This window comes from Moschus berezovskii, chromosome 17 (genome assembly GCF_049115385.1).
Source record: "Moschus berezovskii isolate FMDL1 chromosome 17, NW_MosBer_1.0, whole genome shotgun sequence".
NCBI classification, from domain to species: Eukaryota; Metazoa; Chordata; class Mammalia; order Artiodactyla; family Moschidae; genus Moschus; species Moschus berezovskii.
The window spans coordinates 51,451,876-51,459,135 of record NC_142476.1 but is presented as its reverse complement, the minus strand read 5'-3'; positions in this window follow the sequence as shown (position 1 = coordinate 51,459,135).

Here is a 7,260-nt window from a genome sequence, read left to right as displayed (position 1 = left end):
TTGTACATATACACAATGGAGTATTACTCAGCAATTACAAAGAATACATTTGAATCAGTTCTAATGAGGTGGATGAAACTGGAGCCTATTATACAGAGTGAAGTAAGCCAGAAAGAAAAACACCAATACAGTATACTAGAAATATCAATAACCTCAGATATGCAGATGATACCACCCTTATGGCAGAAAGTGAAGAGGAACTAAAAAGCCTCTTGATGAAAGTAAAAGAGGAGAGTGAAAACGTTGGCTTGAAGCTCAACATTCAGAAAACAAAGATCATGGCATCTGGTCCCATCACTTCATGGGAAATAGATGGGAAAACAGTGGAAACAGTGTCAGACTTTATTTTTTTGGGACTCCAGAATCACTGCGGATGCTGATTGCAGTCATGAAATTAGAAGACGTTTACTCCTTGGAAGGAAAGTTATGACCAACAAAGGTCTGTCTAGTCAAGGCTATGGTCTTTCCAGTGGTCATGTATGGATGTGAGAGTTGGACTGTGAAGAAAGCTGAGCACTGAAGAATTGATGCTTTTGAACTGTGGTGTTGGAGAAGATTCTTGAGAGTCCCTTGTACTGCAAGGAGATCCAACCAGTCCATTCTAAAGGAGATCAATCCTGGATGTTCTTTGGAGGGACTGATGCTAAAGCTGAAGCTGCAATACTTTGGCCACCTCATGCGACGAGTTGACTCACTGGAAAAGACTCTGATGCTGGGAAGGGTTGGGGGCGGGAGGAGAAGGGGACGACAGAGAATGAGATGGCTGGATGGCATCACCGACTCTGTGGACATGAGTTTGAGTGAACTCCCGGAGTTGGTGATGGACAGGGAGGCCTGGCGTGCTGTGATTCATGGGTTTGCAAAGAGTCAGACACGACTGAGCGACTGAACTGAACTGAACACATATATATGGAATTTAGAAAGATGGTAATGATAACCCTGTATACGAGACAGAAAAAGAGACACAGATGTATAGAACAGTTTTTTGGATTCTGTGGGACAGGGCGAGGGTGGGATGATTTGGAAGAATGGCATTGAAACATGTATATTATCATATGTGAAACAAATCGCCAGTCCAGGTTCAATGTATCCAGGATACATCCAGGATGCTTGGGGCTGGTGCACTGGGATGACCCAGAGGGATGATATGCGGAGAGAGGTGGGAGGGGGATTCCAGATGGGAAACACATGTACACCTGGGGCGGATTCATGTCAATGTATGGCAAAACCAATACAATATTGTAAAGTAATTAGCCTTCAATTAAAACAAATAAATTTTAAAAATTAAATAAAATGTCAATACAACAAGCTTAATTCTGTTATACCTCACCATTCTGAAACTGAAAATTCAATGCTGGCATCAATTAGAAATAAAATTATCATAAAAAGATATTTTCTTGCACCCTGTCCTCCATCCAGTCTAAGCTTACGTTCTATTCCAAAAACCTGAAGTTTTCATCCTGGAATCAAAAATACTAATTTATTGCAAAATTGAGGAAGTCTCTTGGTTCTCTGTACTCAGCCTTTCCATCTGTTAAATGGAATTCCTGCCTTCTCCCCTCCCCCCTCCCCCCCGCCGCCCCACACATAATGTCAGAATTATGTGCTAGAAAGAACAAGCATTTTTAAATCAGACAGACCTGAGAGAGGCAGCTCTTATCTGCTCAGTGGCCATCAGCATATTCTTCATTTCCTTCGTGGTAAAATGGATAAAATTTCTACTTCATAAGGCTTTTCTGAGAATGAAAGAGATGTAAAGTTTTGGCTAAGTGTTCCATAAGTGCTTCTCTCTTCACCCTTCTGAAAGATGTTGTCAAGACTGAATCAATTATGAAATCCTAGAAAAGAATGATTTTTAAAATATTTACCATAGGGTGTAATTCATCTGATGTTCTTTCAAATAAAAGTAGGTAAAAAAAAGTATTTTGAAGAAAAAATTTCTAAGAATCAAAGTTTTTTTGTTTTTTTTTAATTAGGGAGAAAGCCTATTGAACATCCTTATTTCTGAAAGAGGATGCTAAGGATAAGAGAACTTGAGGACTTCCCTGGTGGTACAGTGGATAAGGGAGAAGGAAATAGCAACCCACTCCAGTATTCTTGCTTGGAAAATCACATGGATGGAGGAGCCTAGCAGCCTACATCCCATTGGAGTTGCAAAGAGCCGGACACGACTGAGTGACTCACGCATATAGTGGATAAGAACCCACCTGCTGATGCAGGGGACATGGGTTTAATCCCAGGTCTGAGAAGATTCCACATGCTGCAGAGCAACTAAAGCCTCTGTGCTGCAGCTACTGTGCTCCACACTGTAGAGCCTGGGAGCAGCAGCTACTGAAGCCTGTGCGCCTCGAGCCCAACTCCACAACAAGAGAAACCACTTCAATGGAAAACTGTGTAGCACAAAGAGTAGCCCCTGGTTGCCACAAGTAGAGAAAGCCCGCCTTTAGCAACAAAGACCCAGCACAACCAAAAACTAAATAAATTAAAAAAAGAAAAATAAAAAACTTTGTGAGGTGTATCACACCATTAATGACGGGGTGACAGTGGAGTGGGGACCTGGGCCTAGAGATACTGTCTTGTAACCCTTTTTTTTTTTAGTACCACACTAATTGCAGCAATATTTCTCACTGAGTTATCAAATTTAACTTGGCCCAGATATCTCTGAAGAAAAGAGTCACTGAGTCACATGGAAATAATTTTTCAATACTGCAATATTTTGTGTCTCTGTCCTGGATGCTGTGATTCAGAGATGAATAATAAACTGACTCTACAAGAAATTGATGCATTCTACCCACAACTCCTCTCTTTATCATGTCTGAAAGGCATAAACGCCAGCACAGAATTTAAAATCAACTGCTGAAAAGGCAGACTATTTCCTTCCTGCTTCTCTGATTTGTTCCTTCTCCTGATTCCTCTCCAAATTTTAGTTGGAATTGCCTCTGCTTACACAATTCAATAAATATTTCCTTAAATGAGGAACTGTTCCAAATATAATCCAGCTCCTTCTTCTGCCCTTAACCAAGATTAGGATCTCAAATATCCTGACTATTTCAACCTTCTGAACATATCTTTAAAATATTGACATGCTTATCTCAAGAAGAATATATTCCAAGCCCTAGGAACTATGCTCAATACCTTGTAATAAACTATAATGGAAGAGAATGTAAAAAAAAAAAAAAGGAATATAAATATTTGTATATATGTGTGTAACTGAATCACTTTATTGTATAGCTGAAACCAACACAACATTGTAAATCAACTATATTTCAATGCAGTTTTTAAATAAAGAAATTAAACTTTGAACCAAGAAAAGAGCAAGAGACCTATTAAAAGAAGAGAGATATTAGAGAGAGAACTACTCATATTAGGTAGTTCAGTCAACTAATTCCACAGAGGAGAAAATGAGGTCCTGAGAAAGAGACATACACAAGGTCACAGAACAAAATAGTGACAGAAGTAAAGTAGAATCCAGTTTGTTCCTTCCAAAAGAAAAAACAAAAGAATATATTCGAGGACTTCTTTCCACAAAACAGTTTCCAAAATGAAGAACTTTCAGGTTAGGACAAGTGGCAGTAGGGAAGACTTTCAAAACTCTAGAGTAATGAATCGTCATTGGTACCTTTTTGCTATAAACTCTCAGAATTGACATCTCAGAATCCTACAGGAAGAAAATGAACACTGAACACATGACGCTTCTGTATTTATGGCCTGTCACTGACTCAGATACTTGGAGTGGATTTTTTTAATTAAGTTCAATTAGCAAATCTATGTTGAATATATACTCTCAGCCAACTACTGTGCTAAGAGCTTTGAGAGGTATTTAAAAAAAGGCACAGCTGTCAAATAATTTGCTGCCCAACTGAATTTAAACCATACATATAGGGAGACAGAAACCCAAATGAATGCTAGAAGACAGAACGTCAGCAAACAAAGATCTACAGGAGCTAAAATAGTTGAGAAGACAGGTTTGACCAGAGAAAGGAGGGAATTCTTTCTTGAGAGAGTGGTAAAGTTGAGGTATAAGCATTACATAAATGTTAGAAATTTTAAAATGTGAACAAGTGACAAAAGACCAAACTTTTGAATGGTTCTGGTAGTCTGATTCAAGAACTGAAAAATGAGGAATTTCAGAAAAACAAGTAAAAAATTTTTTCTATATTTTTCAGATTAGAAGCAGCATACAAGTTATGGTTGATTAAGCAACTTTGTATTCATGGTTCTTTTTAATTCAGAATGAATTAGATACACAGAAACTTGGCTATGGTTCAGTCATTGACTGAATCACACTAAAATGAATTGGGCACCTAAGATGTGCCTTCTCTGTGCACAGTTACATTAGAACATCAAGCAGCCCTGTGTTGATGTCACCATATATACAAATAATGAAACTGACATTCGAGAGCATGAATCATTTGCCCACGCTGGTAGAACAGGGATTGAATCCCCAGGTGTTGGACTCCAAAACACTTTTTTCCACTCTTGATGCTGAAATTTGTCCAGTAGTTGCTGTGTAAACCGAGTGGGATGCATATTGAAATCTGTGGGAGAGTATTATATGGACATCAGATTTCTCCAAAATCCTGTATGGCTGAGGTCTGCACTCTCTACCTCATGCCCTCTATACACCAAGCCATGCTTAGTTGCTCATTCATGTCTGACTCTTTGCAACCCCATGGACTGTAGCCCACCAGGCTCCTCTGTCCATGGGGATTCTCCAGGCAAGAACACTGGAGTGGGTTGCCATGTCCTCCTCCAGGGGATCTTCCCAACCCAGGGATTGAACCCAGGTCTCCCACATTGCAGGTGGATTCTTTACCATTTGAGCCACCAGGGAAGCCAATACACTATTTACCGTGGCTTTATGCTTGTGATAATGTATGGTGTAGCATATTTAGTCAGAAATATTCCATGTGCCAGAATTCATAGCTGCACAACTGATTTTATCTACTGTGGATTTCAGAGCATTCACTGTTGTGACAAATAAGGCCCAGTTGACTTGAAGATACTAAATAAATAGATGACTGATTTGTTATTTAGTTGCTAAATTGTGTCCTATTCTTTCACAATTCCATGAACTGTTGTCCACCAGGCTCTTCTATTCATGGGATTTCCCAGGCAAGAATACTGGAGTGAATTGCCATTTCCTTCTCCACATATATATGATAGAAAATAAACAGACATGATACTAAATATGGTTTTAAACTTGGAATTTTATGAAGGCAACAAGTCTCTGTCAAGACTCGTAAATGTCTACTCTGTAAAGAATACTGTACAGAAGACCTTGATGGTGGGAAAGACTGAAGGCAAAAGAAGAAAGGGGTGGCAGAGGATGAGATGGTTGGATGGCATCACCAACTCAAATGGACATGAATCTGAGCAAACTTTGGGAGATGGTGAAGGGCATGGGAGCCAGGCATGCTGCAATCCATGGGATCGCAAAGAGTAGGACACGACTGAGCAACTCAACAACACTATACATAAATAAATACATATGTACATATAGAAATACATGTTTACATATATATATATTTACATATTATATGTACAATAAATTCTACAAGATACATATCAATCTCCAGATCATACTCTCTAAGGAACTAATAACTCTAATCAGGGTGGCCTAGGAAACAATTTGAATTAAAACTGTTTTTCTTCCATGACTTGAGGACCCTCTTCTATACCCCATATTGTCTTGTTCTGTGCTGTTTCTACATGTCCATTTTTTTGAAGTCCCTAACAAAGTCTTCATTGTTTGTCTATGTTTTACTGACTCGAGTATAGCCTTTAAGCAACAAGTCTATTGACCACTTTCCATGGAAGCCTTCCTGTGCTAGTTTCCTGCCTAAGCGCTAATCTTTGAGAAAGGCTGTGTCAGGTAGTAGGTCCCTGTCTAGCCTGAGTCCTTTCTGTGAGTGGTTTGTTGTCTCGTGTGTGTGTGTGTGTGTGTGTGTGTGAAGGGCGGGGGACAGTCCTCTCTAGCCTAACCAGTATTGTGTCAGTGTCTTGGCCATAAGAGAAGCATCTTAAGCACATTTTGATGGGAAGGATTACTTCCTGCTTGGAAACTGGACCAAAATAAATTTTCCATTATGCAGTATGGCATGATACTTCCTATTTAAAACCATTAAACACCACCCCAGAAGCCATAATGGAAGGGATTTGGTATTAAAGCCTATTTTGCCCAGTATCAAATGGATCACCAGAGAACTATATTTCACCTATCAACCTAACTGAAATAAGAGGGTCTTAATATTCCTGAGACTAAGCATCACCAAATCTCCTGGATTTCTTGGGCAGCCCTGGCAGAGGAGGGAGTGGGGAGGTATTTTTCTGTTTATAATTCAACTTATTTCCTTCATTTGACAAGCTACCACATACACACTCCACCAGTGAAGAACAATCAGCACATTCACTGCACTCAACACCTAACTGTAACGTGTTTATACAAAAATCAATGAGAAACTTCCTCTTCCAGTTTTCCATTTTTAATACAGGTCTTACACCATCCAATTGAGATTCTCTGGCTCAAGGCTTGGTTTGTTGGTTTTGGCACTGAGAACTTACATGAGTAAAGGCAGGTTTTGATTTTATATATGAAATGAATCCAAAATACAGCAAAAGGATGTTATCCTCCTCACTCATTTAGAAAACATTATTGATTGCCTTCTATGTACCAAGTATGTTAAGAACTTAAGTACTGATAGAAAAGGGCCAGTCCTTATCTTCAAATTTCTTGCTGCTTTTTGGTTTGGTTTTCACAGGTAGCTAGAGAAAGAGACAATATACAAAGCAACATGGGGAGAAGTATGTAGGAGGATAAGAACCAAACACCTGACCTCATTCAGGTTAAGGGCAAGTTTATAAAGGAGGCAATGACTAGGCTGGTACATCTAAAGAGACATTACCAGATGAAAAAACTTCATAATATCCCATTCCCCTAAGCTAAGTAAATTTGTATTAATTTACTAATATGTTACATACTGATAATTTGCTATGTTTATATATAGCATAATCTATACATATATATTATATATGCTATATAGTACAATGTATAAATATATATTCTGTGTGCATGTGTGTCTGTGTAGTTTGACGGCGTTTCAGGCACTTTACCTGACAATGGAGAAATCAGAAAGAATATGATAAGACCTCTGATCTTAAAAAATTCATTGTCTGGTAATTGCTGGTTTTCTGACATTTGAGTCTCCATGGAAAACATGTTTCAATTTCAAGACAAGTGTCACTTACTGCTTTTTCAGG